The sequence below is a fragment of the Medicago sativa genome, chromosome 3, assembly GCF_051527215.1.
Source record: "Medicago sativa cultivar Bolivia chromosome 3, Bolivia_mono, whole genome shotgun sequence".
Classification (NCBI taxonomy): domain Eukaryota; kingdom Viridiplantae; phylum Streptophyta; class Magnoliopsida; order Fabales; family Fabaceae; genus Medicago; species Medicago sativa.
In genome coordinates, this window is record NC_140751.1 from 21,664,334 (window position 1) to 21,687,666 (window position 23,333).

A 23,333-nucleotide genomic window follows, 5' to 3' on the forward strand; every position below is an offset into this window, starting at 1 on the left:
TCCGCCAATAATAGTATAACGGATCAAATATTCCGCCAGTAATGCAATAGATCCGCCAATAATGTTCCTTTGCGTTACTGAGGGATATAAATCCGACAGAAATACGACAGTAATAGTATAACAGATTAAATAATCCGCCAGTAATGCAACATATCCGCCAGTAATAATGTTGCATTCGAATCCGTCGGTAATACACAAATTCCGCCAGTAATTGAAGCAATAAATCCGTCAGTAGTCCGCTTATCCGTCAGTAATGGTCCATTGCCATTAATAAACGAATCTGTCAGTAATGAATCAAATCCGCCAGAAATGCCTTTGTGCAAATTGTTTTATACCTCCGTGAAAAAAAGCTCCCCTCCCTCTATACACCAGATCTCTCGTCACCAGATCTATTCCCCACCGTCCTCCGGAAATCTTCGCCGTCGTGACGAGAGAGAAGGCTGAAGGCTGAAGCGTGACCCCTTCTTCTCCTCCGGTGATTCAGTGTGGCCTCCATCCATCACCCATCCCCAGTCACACCGCGACCGTGTTCGTCGCCATCTCTACCTCTCCGTCGAAATTGAAGCCCGCAATCACGCCACGACCTTTCAGTTACCCACTTTCAGTGCGATCTCTGAAATGAATCTTCATATGTCTCCATCTCACAAACCCTAATTGAGTAAGTGTAAATTACTTTTCTTTTGTTTGGTAATCATTTTTGTTTGGAAGTTGCTTAATTCCTTAATCCTTTTTAACTTTAGTAATTCCTTTTTAACTTTCTTAATTCCAATCTGATTCATTCATCATTATGCTGAAATAATAATTTTCTTAATCACACACTTTCTTAATTCCAAACCGATTCCTTTTGCTTTGATTTTGGAATGTTTTGGGGTTGTGTACGTTTTGGTGAGTTTTGGTAATATTTATTTATAATACTTATGTTTTCATTAAAATAAATGTTGATGCAGGGTGTTTCTCAAATGAAACAGGTTAGGGATTGATTGGTAGAGACAATTGTGGGTTTGTCCTATTTTCTGAAACAAGGAGAGAAGACGTTGTAGTATCTCCTTTAGTAGCAGAAACCATGGGTCTACGATGGTGCTTTGTTGCTGGCGGAGCAGAGAAACTTCAAGAATCTCATTGTCGAGATGGATGCTGAGACAGTAGTAAGGTCTTTTTATGGTGCTGTAAAATTTGCTGCTATAGATGATTTAATCATAGATTGTTTAGATAAAATGTCAAGATTAGAAAATGCTAGTGTTAGCTTTGTTAAAGAAGATAGCAATGTTGTTGCTCATAGCCTGGCCTGCATATCTCTTTCTGTTGGTTGTATGGTATGGAAAGGCAATGTTCCTAACCAAATTAGACTTCTCTTTGTAAGGATTTTCAAGTTAATCAATGAAATTCCTTTACTGTCAAAAAAATACATCCAGTAACTTGTTTTGCTTCTCAATTATAATGTTTATTTATAATAGTTTTGAACTGTTTGTTTCCTTATTCATACTATACCAAAGAGAGATATGTATGAATAGCTAAATGTATGAATATATAAACTTTTAATTTGTTCTTATATATGCAGCTGGTTGTACCAAGTGAGTTGTTCAAGAAACATAATATGCTTAGTGGAAATTTTGTGGAGTTGAAAGTAGAGGAAGGATCATGGTTTGTAAAGGTGAGTTATAATCAACATCTCAATTATGCATGGTTTACTAAAGGTTGGCAAGAATTTGTGAGGGAATGCAAAGTGAAGATTGGAGAAACTTGTTTGTTTGAGATTATTGATGTGCAAAATCATGTGTTCAAGATTATTGATGTGCATTCTTTTTTTACCTGTTATTACATTTGTTTTTAATTTGTTCTGTATTTTTGTAATTGACACTGTACGTTACTGATTACTTTTGCATTCTTATCCAGTTGAAAGCCTTTGGAGAAGAAGATGAAATTCCAGTTTGGGGGGTAGAAGTTTTTGGTGAAAAGGTCATTATAATAAATCAAATTCTAGCTTAAGGACATGTCAAATATTACTACTCTGTTGATACTGTGTGTTCTTTCAGGAGATAACTTTCTTGAAGTGTTACTACTCAATGGTTGGCTTACAAAACTAGCTTTCCAATCTGGCCATGTTGAAAAACCTGTAGCTAAATGGGCCTTCAACACAAGTAAGTGAAAGCATGGTTTCTTTCATGTTTATAATGTCTTACCTATAAGGATGATTGTCATGCATCTGTTTTGCTTTGTTATTTCAGTGTTATATTCATCAAACGAAGATCTCCGTATCTCTTCCAGCGACTTTTGGTCTGGAATTCTCTCTTCTAGTAAAGAGGTAAACTTTTTTTTTTTTTTTGTAGCAGCAAATTTTATTAAGGCAGACCTGTACAAGATGAACATGGTTGCAATATAACAGAAAGGATAAAATACACAAGTGCCGTACATAGGCGAATCACCCAAAATGCACTGCAAAATTTACCTGTTATGCAGATTTGTTTAGAGATATGCTTTGAGCCAAGTACCACTCCTTCAATAGAAGTGCCTAGTTACACAAATACACAAATCAATTTGTTATGCAAAATTTACCTGGAATTCTCTCTGCTGAATTCTTCAAAACTACGTGTAAATAAATCATCCATAGAAGTGCCTAGTTACACAAATCAATAATTTTCATTTTGTTTAGTTTTCTGCATAAATGGCAGTTGGAACTTTATTAATAAACTCAATTATTCAAGCCATTTCATTCATTCTGTTTTTGATCCACTTAGCAATGACTTTATTCCGGCTTGTATGTTTTATGAGTGGAGTTGGAGTCAACGGTTGTGTTTGATGCGATAGTGTGCAGCAGGACTGTGATGAGTCAGTGGATACTGCTATGTTGGTTCTGCTGGCAGCGCTTCTAAGCTGCTGTCTTGACAGTCCAGCAGCGGTTATGCTGTGTCTGGAGGGGTCTTAGCAGTTTTTTTGGGGGACTAAATTCCATTCTTTTATCTTGGCTTATGTTTGTCTTTGGCTGGGGTGTTTAGAGACTTAGCTATGGGACTGAATTTTGGTGCTTGGCATTTGTTTTCAGAGCCATAGCTGTAGCCTCTGGTGCTTGGCATTTTGAACATTCAATTGAATCCGACGCTCCTGCTATTGTAGTCTTTATTCTTATGAGATTATCATATCATGTTATATGCATTTGTTGAAGCTTTTCAAAGGTAGCAGGATAATTATATGGATACTTTAATAATTATATGGATGAGGCTTCGCAAGAAAATCCCCAAAACACGGGAAGAGGAGGAAATAGGAGCGAAGATCACCGAGAGGGAGATCAAGATCAAATTTGTCCGAATATTATGATAATTAGTTTTTTTTCTTAGTTTTCTAGATTGTAGGAATATTATTAAACTATTTATGATTTTGTATGAAAATTATTTATGTATTGTACAAATATTATAATGATATGTGGTTTAATTAATTTGTCGTATTAAATAAAAAAAATTATTTCTTTAATTTATTTGTGTTTATTTAATTTTATTTCTCTAATTAAAATCAAAAAGTGGGGGAAGAGATCAAAAAAAAAAAAAAAGGTGAAGTACATTACTGGCGGACATTTCCGTCAGTAATGCAAATTCGATTAACATTACTGGGGGGGATAAATCCACCAGTAATATTATGACAAATCTGAATCTACATTACTGAGGGATTATTCCGTCAGTAATTACTGGCGGAATAATCCGTCAATAATTACTGACGGAATAATCCCTCAGTAATGCTTTGTCAAAACTAACTTCCCATTACTGAGGGAAAATTCCGCCAGTAACATTTCTGACGCTCATATTACTGAGGGACTCGAATCTGCCAGTAATGCGTATTACTGAGGGATTTTTTGCATTACTGGGGGATTATTTCCACCAGTAATAAGGAAAATTCTTGTAGTGAAAACTTGAACCCGTGACCTTACAGTCACATGGCAACAACTTTACCAATTGCACCTTATTTATGGGTCCTTAAATTTTTCGTGATATTTAATCTTTGGGTCATGTTAACTTGTGCCCTTAGGGCACAAGTTATAAGGATCTAAAAAAAGAATTAAAACATGTGTGTTGTATTGAAAAGATAAGTTTTTAACTTTCCAAGACATTGAATGCACAATTTTAAAAAATAAGTTTCTACATTTGCCTTCTAAACTTGTGCCTTAAGGGCACAAGTTAACATTTCCCTTGATCTTTTGCCTTATTTATCTCTCTTGTTAGTTGTTATGTAAGGCTAAAACATTTTCTCTCCTCTTCCATTGCCATTCCTTCATCTTCTTGCCTTCTCATTTCAATGTCATTTCACCACATTTTTGAACCAAGCTTTCTCCCCATTTCTGTTGAGCAAGCTTTTTATCCCATTCAAAAGACACATCATTTGTAACCCCACAATTCCATTCATGATTTTTCTTTTGCAATTTTTGTTTCATTTATGTGATTTTATACTTCGTTTAATTGATTATGTATTCGATTTCAAGTAGGAAGTAGTGGTTTTCTTTGTGTGCAAATTTTGATTTTTCGAATAGTATTTTTGTTAGGGGTAATCGGGAATTCAAATCGGGTACAAAGTTAATTCTATTCAAGAAGCATCGCAAACTAAGTTTAAGTATGAATACTTAAAGTCAAATTACAAACATTAAAGTTGGGAAGTGAGAGGGTAGTTAGGGTCTGGAACAAATTTTCGATCTCCAATAGCAACGCACCTCCATAAAATCTCCAACAGCAACGACATAACGACGGAAATGGTTACAAAAGGAGACTAATCAAAGCAAAATAACCTTTTAATCGTTCATCTACAGATCCTCAAGGATCCAAAAGCTCTCCCAAGACAGCCTTCTTGACGGATAATCCCAATTACTACTATAAAGTCATGCCTTTCCGCTGATACAATCATGACGAAAGTAGTGAGGCCTCGAAATCATTCTCGATTACAAGGGGACCCGAGGTGCATTAAGCACTACGTAACTCTCACGATTCTTCTTAGAACTCTATCAGCTGAAAATGATTAAGGTTTATGATGTAAAAGAGACAGAATTTTGCTACTTTTGATATTTTCATATGATTGTGATCATTGCCGAGGAAATAAAATAGAGTGCTGGCAATCATAATTGCATTTAGTTTTCTACAATATGCATCCTGCCTTGCATCTCAAAAGGGATAACCAACCAAAGAAAGGTCACACATATATAATTTCACGTCTTCGAACTGATGCAAACTCGAGATATAATTTCACGTCTTCTAACTGCTAGTTTTGTCACCAGTTTCTCCCTCGTACACTTAAATTCGCAACACCCCACAACGTAGCGTCCAGCCACTGCTTAGTCCCACACTTACCTGGCCATGGCGCAAAATGCTGCTTTTGACTACCTAGATTTTGCCTTGCAGACCAAAAAGTATAAACAAAAATAAACTTATAACAGAAAATATTCAGAAGTAGCATAAAACCCACATCATATCATATAATATAAAACCCACAATTTTGTAACCAAATAGTTGGATATTTAAGACTCTAATTCACTTCAAACCCTACGTAGCACGGACTCCTACACGGACATCTGACTTCATACCGACACAAAATCCTTCACGGACACCAACACTGCTATATATTAGTTTGTCAATAAAAGATTTAATTTGAGAATCAAAATATATATATGTTTATCTAACACAAACAACTTTTTTCATTCAAAAAAGTTCTAAAACAATAGAGTGTAGTATTTGACCTTCATTTATCCATCTATTATTGATAAAGCTAAAAATGTTGTAATCAATTCTAATGTTTATAATTCCTCATTGATCAATATATTTAACTGTTGTATCTATGGTGTGTGGAAGCAAAAAGGAAAGAAAAAAACAGTTTAAGACATTTGTCTTAGTTGTCTAATACGCCTTGTATGAGTGTTATATAAGTGTTGGACACCGGTATACGGAATATCGAAGTAAAGAGAAAAACAATTTTATTTATGAAACTTATCTTAAATGTTTGATACGTGCCCTACAAATGTTATATATAGGAGTGTCGGACACCACGATAATTGTAATACTAGAGTCATCTGTGCTTCCTAGGTCAGACCATGCTCTTTGAATTAAAAAAGAAGGATCAAACACATGACCCCAAAATATTCAAATATATAAATATAAATCCCTAAAAAGTAGAATCATAAAATTAATTATAATATGTAATATAATAACAATGCAAGAAAATAAATACAATCTTGATTTCATGAACTATCTAGCTAGTTGACAGATTTCACTAGGAAAAAGTATTCTTGTTAAGGCCTCCACATTTCAAGGACTATCTTGATTTCAATCTCTTGACAAAAACTTCTGCATATCAAATCCATGTAGCTCTTGAATCCTCCACCATGCCTTTTTTTGTCAAACCCATCTTCTATAACTTATCTTGGTTCTGGTCCAGCTGAAAAAGTAACACCGTTAACAATTTAGATTACAGGCTGAAAAAGTTGGTCATTTATCATTTTAACAAACAAGTACAACATCAAGAACGGTGAAAATATATTCCACCTTAATCATTGTATGATGCATGTAACCTTTGCTGATGGTGAGTTTTGAAGCAAAAAGTCCACTACTCGATCAGGAACGAATGCTTGTTGGTCCAAAGAAAAATCGGTAGCTTCTTTCTCATTCATGGAAGATTTCAGTTTCATGTATAATGGACATGAAAGCGGTATCATTTTTATTTCTAGTGAGTTCAAGTTACACAAGGAAGTGAGCTTAACCTTTGATAAATCAGGAACAAAGGAGAGAACCTATTCAATGAAGGATATGATGGTGAATTAGGATAAATAGACATAGTTCGAAATAAATAGATAAAAACTTATTCAAGTCTAGGGCAAGGTTTGAAGACTTTGGTTATACGCAGTCCCTATATGTGCAATCGTCATTTAAATAAGTAACAACTTATCAATCAATTAATAAGTAACAACTTATCAATCGATTAATTTGTTTTTGAACGAAACTTATCAATCAATTAATAACTAGTCTAATTTTATTTCGCCTTTCGTAAGTAAATAAAAAATTTCTCACTATCTTATTTTATTTTTTAGTAACAATTTGTCTCTATCTATATTCTTTAATTAAGTTAGCGAGTCTATCTGTTTTTTTTTTCTTTCTTCTTTTTGTTTTTCTTGTAATTTCTTGTATTTATAACTGCTAAAAGACTTGTGCGAACATTATAGTAAATATATTAAAAATACGAGTCTTCTTAACCAGTGCACTTAGGGCAATGGTTAAGAAATTTACAAATAGAAATTTTGTCTTTAAAATATAAGATACAAATGCTCAAGTACACAAGCAAGAGACTTCAAATACTCAAGCACACAAGCAAGAGATTTCCTATGCTCATGCACAAAAGCAAAAAACTTCTAAACAAACAAATTACAAAGAATAGGTTTGGTTGAACACTTGATATACAATCAGTGGTGTTCACAAGGCAAAACAATTCAGACTGTAAGACTTAAGAATTTCTAAGATATGAAAGTTTAAGAAATTTTAGTGTTTGATGCACAACAGTTTCAGCAGTGTTTTGACACACTTAATATGTTGTAGAGTAACTCAAAGTCTTCTAGTCTTCCTTCCTTTATATAGATGTATGAAAGAGACATTGTAGAGGTGTCAGCGCCTCAAAGAATCGTTCTAAAAGCTTGATCAATCAACGATGATCTGTTGCTTGATATGGTTAATGTCTTAGGAGGTAATAATTCAAAAACTATTCCTTGATAGGTAATTAACAAGTAGAGACACAGTTGTAGCTTGTACACAAGAAATGTTGGAGTAGTGGAGTAGTGGTTTAATAGCGCTTTTAGAAAAATGCTATTAAAAAACTCAAATATAGAGGTATAATAACGTTTTTTATCGGGCGCTATTATAGGCCTTAAAAAAAACAGGTATAATAGCGCTTTAAGAAAAATGCTAAGAAACCTACAGCCTTTATTAGCGCTTTTTGTAAAATGCTATGATAGCCTACTACCTTTGTTAGCGCTTTGTCAAAACGCTATGTTAGGACTTTTGGCAAATTAAAAAAATAATATAAAAACACGCATATTATTTAATTTCACTGAGTTATAGTTTTTGAGAATCACTCCTCTTTCTCTTCTTTCATACTCTAAATCTGAGAAACCCAAAAACCCTCATCTCTTTCATCTTCCCCCAGAAACCCTTTTCTCCATTCTTCCTTCTTCTTTTCCCTGTTGAACTCACCTGAACCCTAACAACCTTCCTCTCTTCATTGCTCCCCATGTTGAACGAATCTTTAACAGATCCCTGAGATTCAACTACGGCGATGACCCATGAGTTCGTGAAGGAGGACGATGATCGCGATGGTGACTACGATGGTGAAGGTAGGTCCACTTGTTTTCTTATGAATCTGCTTTCTATCGTATTCTCACTTGTGTTCTCTATAGTTCTTCATTTGTAATTTCGTTTTTGTTCCTTTTCCTAAGATGTAGGGTTTCCGCCGACAAATTGGAAAGCACGGCAACAGCGGCAACGAGTGGTGGTGATTCATTGTTCCAAAAAAAGGTATTAAACATCTTTCTTATTTGAACACTGGTACTACTGTTGATAGTTTTTAAGTTTTTCAGATCAGAATAATAATTATTGTGTCTTTTTTTATTATTGTTGTATATATTGTTTGTGTAGTTTTTTGAAGTATTTGATTTACCCATTTGCTTGTTTCTTTATTTCATGAGTATATGACCCATTTGCTCGCAGGATTCTGTGTATGTAGAGAAAAGCCACGCCTAATTTTAAGCTAGTTTTTGTAATGTTTTCATTAAGTGCCAATTGAATGGACAAATAAACATGTACGTATAACTAATTGAATGGATTTCTTTGATATTTTCTTTCTTTGTTTATTGATACAACAACAACAATCAAGGCTTATCCCACTAATTGAGGTCAGCTACATGAATCAATTTAGGTCATAATGTTATATTACAACCCATATTTATTTGTAGATTGAGTCTCCTTTGATTTGTTTGTTTGAGAAGTTACTTTAAATACCTCAACAACTTATTTGAATCTTCGTTGTTAGTATTTGAGTTTATTTGATTCATGAGATCTGGAGATATAGTACATGAAATTTAGAATGTTTTTTTTTTAAGGCTTTCAATCATGTAAAGTAATATAAATGTGCCTTAATAAAGAATGTTAATGTATATGCAAAAATTGTCCATGAAAAGGGTTATTATATGCTCATGGTGTATTGGTAATTGAATCATAGGATCGGGTTCCTTTCCAAATACTTAAATTATATTTATTCCTTTTATTTGATTAATTAGTTTGATTAAAGTCTATATACTAACACTCATCTTACTTTGAGTTATGAAGAACATCTTAAATGCGGAGTCCTTTACCTAATAGGAACTCATCCTATTAAGGGTTGAATACTATTATAGCAATTTGTAAGTATCATCTTAAACTAAGCACAAATTGTTGTTATTAATAATATAACTAGCATGTGAACTTGAAGAGAGATCTTGAATAGGTTCCACTATATATACTACTTATAATGTGTGTATTTAAAAAATAAATAAAAAGAAATTGAAGAGAGCAAGAACCACATGAATTGGAGATGGTTTGACAAATTATTATCTATTTTCTTTCTTATTTTAGTTGAGGGACTTGTTAGTTGTTGAAGAGAGAGTGTCCTTAAAAAGGTGATAGTAACTAAAAGATGATCCATTGAATTACAAAATGTAACTAGTTGCTTGTTTTAAGATTGACATGGTTCGTCTTTGTTTTAACTTCTTGGACTTTTCGAAGAAAAAATTGAATGGGTGATAATAATCTTGTAACTCTATTTAGTTTGAATGTGTTTTTTGTGTTTAAATGGCAATGCCAGTTTCTGACACGATGTTTATTTGACAAGTTCATGACACTGATTAATTCCTAAATTTGAAATTTCGAAATGTCGAGTTTTGTTATTGATTAAATGCCTAAATCTAAACATAGCACTATCTTGAACTTATCTAAATTGGCACCTTTGAACTTGATAAGACAACCACTATTTTCTATGATAAACTATGACGCTAAATTTTATCACTCTCTTCTTATGTTGAGATTTCCAACATGCTAATTGTATTATAGCAGAGGTATAAATACTCTTTTATTATCCAATGGGATAATTTAATGTTTGTAACAACCACCCCTTTAGACTTGTGTTTATAATTCAGATTCATTCACGAATGCAATTGGATACATTATCTGATTCCTTTCTCTTCTCTTTAGATTTCTCTTTTGAGTTTTGTAACAACTTTAAATAACCATAGGTCAAGGAAAAACAATTCTAGTGGAGGGTCCATGCATGAAGTTTATTTATTTTTCAAATAGAAAAGAATAAAAAATTAATCAAGTTTAAGCTTGATATGATTACTATGTATAAACTTGCTGAAATACTTTGACTATTTCAGGTTCAAGAAACATGATATGCTGGCCCCTTTCACAGTTGGGTGACAGACCACTGATTTAAATCCATTGATTATTGAAAAGTCTGAGGTATACTTCCATGCTATATTTCTTTGATTTTGAATCTTCATTATAATGCTCACATTTCTTTGCAATTTATGATAGTATCTTCTAATTGTATATGATACTACTACATAGTGTAATATTTGACAAGCTCCATTTTTTTGCATTTCCCTGATCCAGTAGTTTATATATGTCAAAGGATCATCAATTAACCCATTCAACATGTGTGCAGATACAACTTAACTTATTGGATTTGGTTGATCACTTTCACAATAGAGGCTTGTATCGTTCCATTTTTTTAAGGTATGTCCAAAATACTAGCTCAAGTGTTACTCACACAATTGTTTTAAGTTTGTATGGCAAAGACTAATTCTCTCTATTTCGATTTGAGTTTTGAGGGACTGACTTTTTTTTCACTTATATGATCAGTGTGGTGCCAACTGCTACTGGTGTGAGAATCAAACAGATGGATCGAGGTATTGACTTCTTTTTCTGTTGTTAAAGTCATGGTCAAAAGTTAGTTATTGCAAAAGATAATGAAAATTAATATGATGAGGTGGATAATAGTGGTAGGAATTCTTGATGATTAAAAGCAACTATTTAAGTTAGGTGGTTACGGAAAGATATCAAATTTGCAATGGACTATATGCATATATCTTTGGAGAAAGTCTTGCATGGTCACAAGCTTTTGAGCGTACCACTTAGGCACACACACATAAAAATACCTTTTATTTTATTATTTAAAAAATAAATATTATTTAATTATTTTCTTTTTCTATCTTTTTTCACTTGTGTATGGGCAGTGAATCCTTAAGCATATGATTCATAACTCGGTTGTTAGAACCAAATTTTAACTAGTAATATTAGTTATCAATAAACTCAAACTAACTATTCCCGACAAAAACAGAGATGTTGAAGAAAGACAACAAAAAAGAGATGTTGGAGAGAGACAAAAACAGAAAGATGGTGGAGAGACCCCACAACCACAAGATTTGGTTCAAAGGATAGAAACTAGTGTCAAAGATTCTTGCAGCCCTCTTGCACTTGACGCCATTCCGAAGGTAAATGTTTTCTTTATAAAATGTTAAATTGTAATGGAGTGTATTTTGTTTCATAATCCTAATAACGTATATGTTCATTCACTATTGGTTTAGGGTATTTCGTCTATTGAAATTTACTTATCATCCCCATGTCGACATTTGGTTGCTCATGGAAAATTATATAACACGGGTAGTGATGTTTTACACAACAAGAAATTACCACCTGGATATGTCAAGGTTAGGATTGATGTTGCTGTTGAGAGGAAAGCTTTGTGGCTTATACCTGTTGAAGAAGGCAATGTCGCGACTGTTGGTGAAGCAATAGGGACATTTGTGGCATGGCAATTGAATCTTGTTAAATTGGTCGATGAACATCAAAAGGTAAATCTTAATTGGTTGTGCTGGACTATATAGCTTGTCACGAGTCCTCTAAAATTTAGGTGATTTTTTGGTGGTAACTGTGGCTGCTTTTAGGAGCTTTTTTTTTTTATTGGCAATTGTGGATTGACTAGTATTATGACATTCATAATTAAGTTTATGATCAATTTGTAATGAAATTATCATGAATGTAATTTGCTATATTCATATTTCAGTATTTTATTATAGCGTTTAATTATAGCATTTTTGGTTACAGGATTTAAAAAAAAAAAAACACAACTTTTATTAGCGCTTACAATAAAACGCTAAGAAACCCCCTGTTTGAGTAAAAAACCTACGATAGCGCTTCTCAGAAAGTGCTAAGAAACAGCTGTTAGAAAGGATACTTTAATAGCATTAGAATAAGGCTATATTAGCGCTTTTCTGAAAGCGCTATTAACGTATTGCTATTTAATAGCGTTTGGAAAGCGCTATTAGAGGCTCCTGACCTATTATAGCGGGGGCTTTCTTAGCGCTTGAGAAGCGCTATTAAGAGCCAAAATGAGTGCTATTAAAGGGGGTATTTTGTAGTAGTGACAACAGTTTCAGCAGTGTTTTGACACAATTAATATGTTGTAGAGTAACTCAAAGTCTTCTAGTCTTCCTTCCTTTATATAGATGTATGAAAGAGACATTGTAGAGGTGTCAGCGCATCAAAGAATCGTTCTAAAAGCTTGATCAATCAACAATGATCTGTTGCTTGATATGGTTAATGTCTTAGGAGGTAATAATTCAAAAACCATTCCTTGATAGGTAATTAACAAGTAGAGACACAGTTGTAGCTTGTACACAAGAAATGTTGGAGTAGTGGAGTAGTGGTTGTACAATTGTACTATTGGCCTTTCTTTGTCATTTCTCTATGGAGAAACATCCAATGCCTTCTAATTCTTTAGAAATATCCATTGCTCCAGTCTTCTATTCCTTCTGCGTATTTGTGTCTTCAAAAATAACTAAATTTAGGTTATTCACTTCAGACTCTGATGAACTTCATACTCTGTGTGAACTTTAGACTAGACGGTCTTCATACTCTGATGTCTGAAGGTGAGAAAAGCACAAGAAGGGGGGGGGGGGTTGAATTATGTTAGCTTTTTCTTCTTTTTAAACTAAGTCCCGAGTCTGATAGAGTTCAGATTCTAATGCAGCGGATAAAGTAAAGATAAAAAGAGAGAAGAAAAAGACGCAAAGCAATTATCCTGGTTCATTCCACAATCCAGAAGTAGTCCAGTCTTCCTTGCACTTCCAAGGAGATTTTCACTATAATCCAATTTGATTACAAATGCTCAAGCAAACAAGCAAGAGACTTCAAATACTCAAGCACACAAGCAAGAGATTTCCTATGCTCAAGCAAAAAAGCAAGAAACTTCTAAACAAACAAATTACAAATAAATAAGTTTGGTGTGAACACTTGATATACAATCAGTGGTGTTCAAAATACAAAACAAATCAGACTCTTAAGACTCTAGAATTTCTAAGATATGAAAGTTGGTAAGAAATTCTAAATGTTTGATTCACAACGAGTTTTGGCACAATTTAAATGTTATAGAGTCTCTACTAATCTTCAAGTCTTCATTCCTTTATATAGAGTTATGAAAGAGATGTTGTAAAGGTGCCAGCACACCAAAAAGTGGTCTAGAAGCTTGATCAATCACGAATGATTTTTTGCTTGATTTGATTAATGTCCTAGGAAGGAATAATTTGAAAACCATTCCTTGTATGGAGAATTAACCAGCAGACACACAACTGTTGCTTGTACTATGCGCATGAAATGTTGGTGTAGTGAAGTGGTGGTTGTACAATTGTACTAATATCCTTCCACTATCTTTTCTATGTGAATAAGCATCCAATGCTTTCTAATTCCTCTAAAATAGATAGCCTTTGAGTTAGTCTTCTATTCCTTTTGCACACTTGTGTCTTAAAATATCCATTTAACTAACTTCAGGTTATTCACTTCAGATTCTGACGAACTTCAGACTCTGGGTGACTTTAGAATCTGGCAGTTAGCTTCTGATGGTCTTCGGACTCTGATGTCTTCAGACTTAGACTTGCAACAATGCTTCTCTTGAAAATTCTTGTGCTCTTAATTGTTCTTTCAGAACCAATGCCTTGTTTTAAGACTTATAAATTTTAGTCTATGGTCATGCGCACCTGAACAAATATTAGCATATCTAATTGAACTTTTAACACCTTGTTATCATGAAAACTTAAAGAGGCAATGTTAAACACATTTTGTTCCAACAATCTCCCCCTTTTTGATGGTGACAAACATTAGTATTAATAGTCATTCGTTGTCAATCTAATTAACAATTTGGTTTTAGGGTATGAGGTTTGTAAGCTCCTCTTGAGTCTTATAGTCCTTAAGGTGAGTTTTGTAAGCTCCCCCTAAGTTCTATTCAATTAAATTAAATTCATTTTAAGCACAATAACGTCACTCATAATTAATTCACAAGAAATCCAAAAACTAAGAGATGAGAAGAAGATTCTCCTAAATTAATTTTATTTAATTTAGTGGAATGAGTGCCTAAATGTTATTATATCTTACTCCACATTTTGTCATCAACAAAAAGACTAAAGATAGAAAAAGAGTAAGAAAAGATAAATAAAAACATGAATAATTTTAAGCAATATATATCAGATGCAAAATAAAATAAAAACAAAATATTAAAGCATCAGAAATAATATTGTATCAGAGACAAAGCTGTAAGAGGCATAAACACATAATATCATAAGCTAAAATATCATAAGCATAAGCAACAAGGTTGTGTAACTAAGGGTCTAACATTGCTGATTCTTCATCATCTTCATAATAGCAGCAATCCCAACATTGGTTTCATCTTGTTTCCTCAAAGATTCCAAATTTTTCTCCTGAACTCTCTTTCCCAGAGCTTCTTGCTTAGCCATAACTTCTTCATGTTGCAGCTTCAGATTCCTCTCAAGCTCCTCTTGCTTCAAACTCTGTGTCCTCTTCTCTTCTATAAGTTCATCTAATTGAGTCTGTAAATTCTCAGAAATCATCTTCTGCTCTAACAGGTCTTCTTGCAGCTTCTCAATCAATTTCACTTCTTCAGGATCATCAAGATTCAGACTTTTGATTAATACCTTCTCTAGTTTGATAAACATGCTTGTAATCCAGGAAGTATCAAGGCCAATCTTGACTACTACAGGAATTTCTTTAGTGTGATCAATGAAGTGTGGAGAGTCTGATAATTGTTTGATCGAACTTTTGAGCCCCACAACTTCCATACTCTTGACCACTTCTTTAAACCAGTTTCTTAGAGCCTGCTTCTGAGCTTGAATGGACAGGGTCAGAAGGTCATCAAAAGTTTTATTCACCAGCTCTTTAAGGTTATTCCACTTATCTTCATAAATCTCCAAGTGATTAGTCTTATTCCTTGAGTTCACAATATCTTCCAGATCATTGAAAATATTATTGCACATCTCTCTAAGAACCAGGTTAGAGGTTAAGGATAATGGAGGTGAAATGGTAATTTGGTGTGTTGTTGAGGCTACAAGGATGGTTTGGATTTCTGTGACAATGATTTCTGGAATATCTTCTTCATCATCAGATAATTCCATAGCATTTGTATTGTCATCAGTGGCTAAGGTCAGGATAGGTTGACTCCTAGGTGACAAGGGGTTTCTAAACATTACACTTACATCATAAATGTTGTTATGATGAAGTATGGTTTCAGGTTTGACAAAGTGTAATGGTTGAATAATAAAGGGTTTGTCTTCTGATACTGAAGATGTATTAAAGACTGATTGATGAGAGGGTTGTTCAGATGTAGTTGTTGTTGTTGTTTGGTTTTCTGATACAACTTGTTCAGAAGTTGTTGTATCAGAGGCTATTTGTGGGGTGAGTTTGAATGTTGTTGATTTTTTGAAACTATGATATCAGTGCATAGTTCAGACACTTTTTGTGTAGGTAAAGGTTGTTGTTGGATTTATGAAACAATGATGTCAGGAACTATTTCAGAGGCTATTTGTGAGTTTTTGTTAGATTGGGTTGATGGGAGTTCTCCAGGTAAATGTTGAGATAGTTTATCTAACACATATGATGAACCTGCTTGAATATACCGTGGTAAGTTAGTTGCTGCTCTGCTATAAATGTGATGAATGATTCCTAAGCACAACTCTCGGAAAGGTATATGTTTTTCCTGAAAAAATGAAAAGAATAAATTATATTTTTCGTTCATTACTTGAGGACAAGCAACAGTCTAAGTTTGGGGTTGTGATGATAGGTCATCTTACGTTATTCTTAGCTTGTTTTTCCATTTATTTTTAGTAGATTTTGTTGGAACAAAATGTGTTTAACAATAAACCTTAAAGAGTTTTGATGATAACAAGGTATTAAAAATTGTAAATTGGACTAGCTAATATTTGTTCAAGTGTACAGGACCTTAATTAAAAAGTTACATCATTTATTGGTTCTGAATGAGCAAATGGAGAGCTAAAGGAATCAACAATAATTGAAGCTTAGTGCTTTTGAAGGGAACTCGCTCCTGAAGAGAAAAGTGCTCCTGAAGAAAAGCCGCTCCTGAAGTTAGTAAAGCGCTCCTGAAGAATAGTGTTTTATCTTGGTTTTTCGGGTGTCAAACATTGATTACGTTTGAACCTTTTAACCTTTGATATCTCATTTTTTCTTGGGAAGGGAAAAAATAAGCAAAACCCTTGAGAATCGAGGTTCGGGAGTTGTTTTCGCTACGGGAAGGTGTTAGGCACCCATAACGACTATAGTATCCTATAGGAACCGTCTTTACTTTCTACGCGCGCGCTTTAGTTTTAAATGCTATTTGAAAAAAGATATTTACACCTAAAGGTTTTACTAAGTGAAGAATTGGAGGGAGAAGAAAGTGTTTGAATTTTTGTTTTATTTGAATTGAAGGAATATTGGTTCCTTGCCTACGTACCCTTTTAAGGGATCAAATCCACCGTAGTTCTCTTCCAAAAATGTTTTTGCTTTTGTTGGTTGATTTTAAGTTTGAAAATGGAATTTTGAAGAATAAGAGAGAGGCCTCAAGGGCATGAGATTTTAGGAAAAAGTGAGGTGGAATTAGTCAATTGCAAAAGAAAGTCTAAGTATTATTAAGATTCATTAAAATTTTATTTAAGAAAAGAAAAGGAAAATACAATGGGATTTTGACCCCAAGGTTTATTTAGAAAATGATTTGAATGATTTTGTTCATATTTTTTGGAAAAGAGAGTTTTTTCTAAGTTTCAAAGTTCCTAGACATACATCTAAGGCATGCATACCCTAATCATACATCTAACGTATCTATGTGATGTGTGGGCATGTGTCGGTGCTTGTGTCGGTGTACATCATTAGAGTCCATTGTCCTTTACATCATTGGCCTAGATACATGCTATGGTCTTGCAATAATTTAAGAGCATAAAGTAAAATACAAGAATTCTTAGGTATTACATTCTAATTTTTGCATGAATTTTAAAGTGTAAGAAAGATAAAGACTAAGAATATAAGATGGAGGATGGGATGCCTTATGGAATGCATGAAACATGAAGTAAAGTGGTTAGTAATAATAGGCATAGGATGAAAATTATAAGCAAGAGAATCACTAAAAAAATTGACAAAAATCAACAAAACTATTAACATAAAAGTAACAAAATATATCCAAAATCTATCATAATATCCAAAGCAAGCATATGACTTATGACTCTCATATCATTGACAATTTTCAAAAGGTTTTACTTCAGCCATATCATGAGAATCATAGAGAGATATCAAGCCAAGAATCATGGCATATTCGTAGACATATTTTCCACTTCATTTTCACAAGCAAAATTCATATAACTTGTAACACAAGAAACTAACAAATTTTATTTACAAACAGTAAGAAAGAGACACAAATCAGAGGCAAACATATCACAAAATCCATGCACCAAGATTCAACATCATATATTCAAGTCTTAATATCAAGAACATGATAAAATTTCACAAAAAAACCTAACAAAACAAGTGAAAATATTGACAAGAAACATCACTTACATTTCTTAACCATTTTTATTATGTAAAAACACCACAAAATATCACAAAGTGGATAAAACACATGCATGAAATTTTCTAGAATTTTTAAAGGATTTTTAGACTCAAAAATATACAAAACTTCACAAATTTTAACAAGAATAGTAAACAAATTAGCAAGAAATACTACATATATTTTCCTCAGGTTTTGACATATAAAAATGTCACAAAAGTGTCAAGAAAAGTATCAAGAACATATGAAAAAAATTAGGAATTTTAATATGGAATTTTAGACAAAACAGGGGTGTAACTAGCAAGGTACAATGTTGAAAATAGCAAGAAACAAGGAAAAATAGAAAAACTTGCAGAAAGGCAAGCCCAAGCCCAAGGTCTTGATGGATTTGGATCATCCAAACGCCTCAGAGGCGTTGGATTGATCCAATCTCATCAAAACCCTAAATCCAAGGGTCAGGAACACACAACGCATGATAAGGAGAAATGGATACACAGGAAGGGACAATCACAGTCGTACACCTCATCACCAAATAAGATCAACGGCTGAGATTGAAGGAGAGGACATAACCAAGTGAACCAGCAGGGTTGGGGTGAACCAGCCGGTTCAAAACGTTTATAAAAGGGGAGTGAGGCCGGTTCACTTCATTCCTTCCTTCCCTCTCTCTCTCTCTAGGTTTAAACTTAGAGAGAGAGGCTCCTCCTTCTTTCTTCTTCTCCGTCGTCTTCCCTGCCAGTTTCTGGAATGAAACGGCCGGAGAAGATGAAGATTCATCGGAATCTTCATCAACTCCGCCGTGAATTCCAGATTCCGGCGAGTTTCACACTCGAATCAAACCCTAATCCATTCCTTTTTAACTTCTAAATACGAATCTAACACCAGAAAACACATGCAAGGCTTGAATATACGTAGATCGGAGTTTTAACTTTTAGGTTTCGAAAATCTTTTTAGGTTTTTGAAATTTTTCGCAAGGAAACCTTTGAATCTTCCTCGATCTACATAGATTCACCGATTAAAGATGTTCACGCGCCTTCGTTTGAGTTTTATTGGAGATTTGAACGGATAACTCTTCAGAAAGCTTCGTTATGGCTATAGATTCCTCTGGTAAGTTGTTTGGAACTTCTGAAACCGAAAATAAATCGGTGAATCTTCTTCTCTTTTCTCGCCGGTTCAAAATCTTGCTTCGTTCCCTCTCCTTCTCGCTTTGAATCTTCTTCTTGTGATCGCTTTACGCTTGAATTGCAAGAAGAGGAAAAAATAACAGTTCGATGATGAAGATTTTCATGGAAAATCACTGAGGACTTAGTACGAATTCAATTGAATTTGATGAACACTTTGTCGAATTGAAATAGTTTTTGTTTGGATTTTCTGGAAACTTGTGTTGATTTTGTGCAATTTGTGATGAATTTGGTGAAGGATTGAGTTGGTTAGGGTTCGGTGATGATGAATATTGATGAAGTTCTTGATAAACTTCAACAATGTTCTTTGGCTCTATTGAATTTTGATCTAACTGTCAAGAGAGAGAAAGTTATGATCTGTTTCTGTGATTTTTGATGTGTTGGCGAAATCCGAATCGTACTTGTGATGATTGGGCCTTTTATAGGCTGACACCTGTGATTGAGACCCAATGTGTGTTTGCCACGTACTCTGGACCATGCTTGGACTAAAATCTGGACCTTGAGGACTTCTCTGCAATTTTTAAGAACTTGGGACTAATCTGCAATTATTTAGAAACAAAGGACCAAAATGCAAAAGACAAAAGGGACTAAAAAGCAAAAAACAGAATTATTAAAAAGGACCAAAATGAAAATAACTAAAATTGAACTAAAATTGAATTAAAAATGAATAAAATGGAAAAAACTTAAAGTGAAATGAAAATAAAAAACACCAAAAGGACTAAAATGAACCCACACTACTTAAATGAGGTACTTCAAAGTAACCTCTCTCTGCCAAAATTTCGTGTGAAAAGACCAAAATGCCCCTAGGGACTAAAACGACTCAAAATGACTCTGATGCAATTTTAAAGTGGTTTTTAACAGGGGATTTAAAGCAAGAGTTTATACAAACTAAATGAAAAGACTCAGAGACAAGTTTTTTTAAGGATTAAACAGAGCTTTAACACTGGAAATGACTAAAATGCCCCTAGGGGCAAAACTGACTCAAAATGACTTCAAATGTGATTTTTTTGAAATGGATTTTAACATGAGAGTGAAGTAAGGACTTATACAAATCAAATGAAAAGACACAAACAATTTTCAAGGACTAAAATGAATTTGAATGCAGGAGATGACTAAAATACCCTTTTTCATGAATTTTGCAAATAACATTGAAATAAAATGCAGAGAAATATGCAATTAATCAGAGACCAATTCAAATGACTTGAAATGCAAGAAAGATGTTTTGGATGACTTGAAATGCAAGAAAACATGGACAAATACACAGTTGAAAAGATTTGTAAAGCTAAGTTGAGAGATAAAGCCGGGTAAGATGTCAGTGTAAACAATAGCAAATTGGCAAATATTCAAGAATAATAGGCATATATCAAAGATGAAAGAAAATTTTGAACAAGTATTTTTAGGTCCAAAATTAGGGTATAACAAATAGTGCTCCTGAAGACAAGAGGTCCATAAGCCACATCATCAGAAGCTGCGTTATCAGAAGCTGTATCATTCAGAAGCTGCATCATCAGAAGCTACGTTATCAGAAGCTGCCTCATCAGAAGTCATTTCACCAGAAGCTGAAGATCAACTGGATTTGCAAAAGATTCAAGGATTAAAGAATCATCACTGCAAAAGCTGTCTATTGGATTCGAAAACACAACAAAAGATTAGTGGAATTTTGCAACGGTCATTTCAAAGATGTTTGAAGGCATGTGCTTGCAATTTGGACGAAAGCGTTGACATTGTACTATTGTACGAACTGTACAACCACCTTCTCCACTACTCTGTTTTGTATCCACGCTACAAGACAAGAAAACAGCTCCAGAATACGGCTTTGCCTGCATAAGATGTTCCTTTGGATAAGGAATAGATTTCAAATTGGTTCTTCATAGGACAACAACCAAATCAGGCAAAAGATCATTGGTGAAAGATCAAGCTTCAACACCGACTCTTTGATGTGCTGGCAATTTCACAACGTCTCTTTCACACCTCTATATAAAGGAGTGAAGACTTAGAGAATTGGCAATGCAAGAACGCTAAACAAAAGACTCTCATACAAGTGCCAAACCTCTGCTGAAATTGTTCTGCATTCACTTAGAATTTCTGTGTCTCAAAGTCTTATCTTAGAAATTCTTAAGTCATTGAGTCTGTATCTGATTTGTATTGTGAGCACCTCTAATTGTATATCAAGTGTTCAACCTTAAACAATTTTCTGTGTAATTTTGTTTAGTTAGAAGTCTCTTGCAGTTGTGCTTGAGCAGGAAGTCTCTTGATTGTGTTCTTGAGCAAAGGAAGTCTCTTGCTTGTGTGCTAGAGCAAAGGAAGTCTCTTGCTTGTGTGCTTGAGCAATTATAATCAGATATTACTCTTAGTGAAATCTCCTTGGAAGTGCAAGGGGGACTGGACTACTTTCGGATTGTGGAAGGAACCAGTATAATTGCTTTGTGTCGTTCTTCTTCTCTCTCTCTCTCTGTTTTATTCCGCTGCATTTAGATTCTGATAATCACTTCAGCTTCTGATCATGTGTGTTCAGTTTTAGGAGAAACGAAGAATTTTTCAAAACACAATTCAACCCCTCCTTCTTGTGTTTTTCTCACCTTCAATTGGTATCTAGAGCCTTGGTCTGTTGTGTAACACTTAACCATGCAACAGTCAAAGATCTGAGAAAAACATGTCTACTCCTCCTCCTACTGGTTCTGATGATACTAGCTATAAACATGTCTCACGTGATTATAGTGATAGTAAGAAATCCAGTGTTGGAAAGATTCCAAAATTCAATGGAGATGCTGAAGAATTTTCTTGGTTGAAGACCAACTTTTACAGTTATATCATGAGCCTAGATGAAGAATTATGGGATATTCTGGAAGATGGTGTTGGTGATTTAGTCCTTGATGAAGAAGAAGCTGCTGTGGATAGAAAGAAACATAATCCTGAGTTGAAGAAACTCTACTAGAAGCATCATATTATCAGAGGAGCTCTTGTCACTGCTATACCCAAAGCAGAGTACATGAAGATGAGTGACAAATCCACTGCTAAAGCTATGTTTGCTTCACTCTGTTCAAACTATGAAGGCAGCAAGAAGGTCAAAGAAGCTAAAGCTCTCATGCTTGTACATCAGTACGAGTTATTCAAGATGAAGGATGATGAAACTATTGAAGAGATGTACTCAAGGTTTCAAACCTTAGTCTCTGGGCTACAAATTCTAAAGAAGATCTATGTTGCTTCTGACCATGTGAGCAAGATACTCAGAAGCTTACCTACAAGATGGAGACCAAAGGTGACTGCCATTGAGGAAGCTAAATATTTAAACACTTTAAGTGTCGAAGATCTTGTTAGTTCTCTCAAAGTTCATGAGTTAAGTCTTAATGAACATGAGTCTACTAAGAAGAGTAAATCAATAGCTCTTCCATCCAAAGGCAAGTCATCAAAAGCTCTCAAAGTGGTTGAATCTGAAGAGGAAGATCAATCAAGTTCAGATTCTGAACCAGATGCTGCTGAAATGGCCATGCTCTCAAACAGACTTCAATATCTAGCCAAGAAGAACAAAAAGTTTTTAACCAAGAGGAGTAACTCCAGAAGCTCAAGGAAAGAAGATCAGAAGGGATGCTTCAACTGTAAGAAGCCTGGACATTTCATTGCTGAATGCCCTGATCTTCAAAGAGAAAAGTCAAAGGACAAGTCAAAGAGGTCTACATTCAAACCAAGCAAATTCAAGAAGCAGATCAAGCAGAGTTTAATGGCAACCTGGGATGATTTGGGAAGTGAATCTGGATCTGATAAAGAGGAAGCTGATTAAGATGCAAAGGTAGCTGTTGGGCTGGTAGCAACAACAACTTCAGAAGCTGGATCAGATTCAAACTCAGAAGATGAAAACGAGGTATATTCCAAAATTCCCAGAGATGAACTTGTTGAGTCACTTAAAGAACTTCTTACACATTTTGAAGTAAGAACCAATGAGTTGAAGGATTTAAAAGAAAAATATGCTGATTTGGTGAAACAGCAAAAATCAACTCTATTGGATCTGAAAGCTTCTGAACAAGGACTTAGGGGCTTTGACTTCATGTGTAAAACGTATGAAGATCAGCTCAGGTTCTTATGTCAGAAGCTACAAGAAAAGTGTAATGAAAAACCTTTAAGTAACCATGAAATTGCTCTTGAAGATTTTATTATATCTGGCATTGACAGAAGCAGAGTAGCTTCTATGATTTATAGCATTTACAAGAACAATGGCAGAGGAATTGGTTTTCCAGA

At 34.3% G+C, this 23,333-nt stretch overlaps 3 long non-coding RNA genes across 4 annotated transcripts; 2 read left to right on the forward strand and 1 right to left on the reverse strand.

Annotated features, from left to right (window-relative positions):
- The first annotated feature begins 139 nt into the window (after positions 1 to 139).
- Positions 140 to 3,465, forward strand: LOC146936361 (uncharacterized). 2 transcript variants are annotated; one of them, XR_015030568.1, is made up of 5 exons: positions 140 to 658; positions 948 to 1,150; positions 1,559 to 1,956; positions 2,034 to 2,138; positions 2,226 to 3,465. It is a non-coding gene; the product is annotated as an uncharacterized LOC146936361 (long non-coding RNA). The 2 variants fall into 2 exon arrangements; XR_015030569.1 differs by having other exon boundaries at positions 969 to 1,150.
- A 2,459-nt stretch (positions 3,466 to 5,924) lies between these two features.
- Positions 5,925 to 6,897, reverse strand: LOC146936362 (uncharacterized). The gene is made up of 2 exons (XR_015033166.1): positions 6,510 to 6,897; positions 5,925 to 6,402 (listed from the first exon to the last, which is right to left on the reverse strand). It is a non-coding gene; the product is annotated as an uncharacterized LOC146936362 (long non-coding RNA).
- Positions 6,898 to 8,086: 1,189 nt separating this feature from the next.
- Positions 8,087 to 11,997, forward strand: LOC146936363 (uncharacterized). Its single transcript, XR_015033168.1, has 7 exons — positions 8,087 to 8,344; positions 8,447 to 8,525; positions 10,418 to 10,502; positions 10,708 to 10,778; positions 10,905 to 10,951; positions 11,383 to 11,536; positions 11,630 to 11,997. It is a non-coding gene; the product is annotated as an uncharacterized LOC146936363 (long non-coding RNA).
- The last annotated feature ends 11,336 nt before the right edge of the window (positions 11,998 to 23,333 follow it).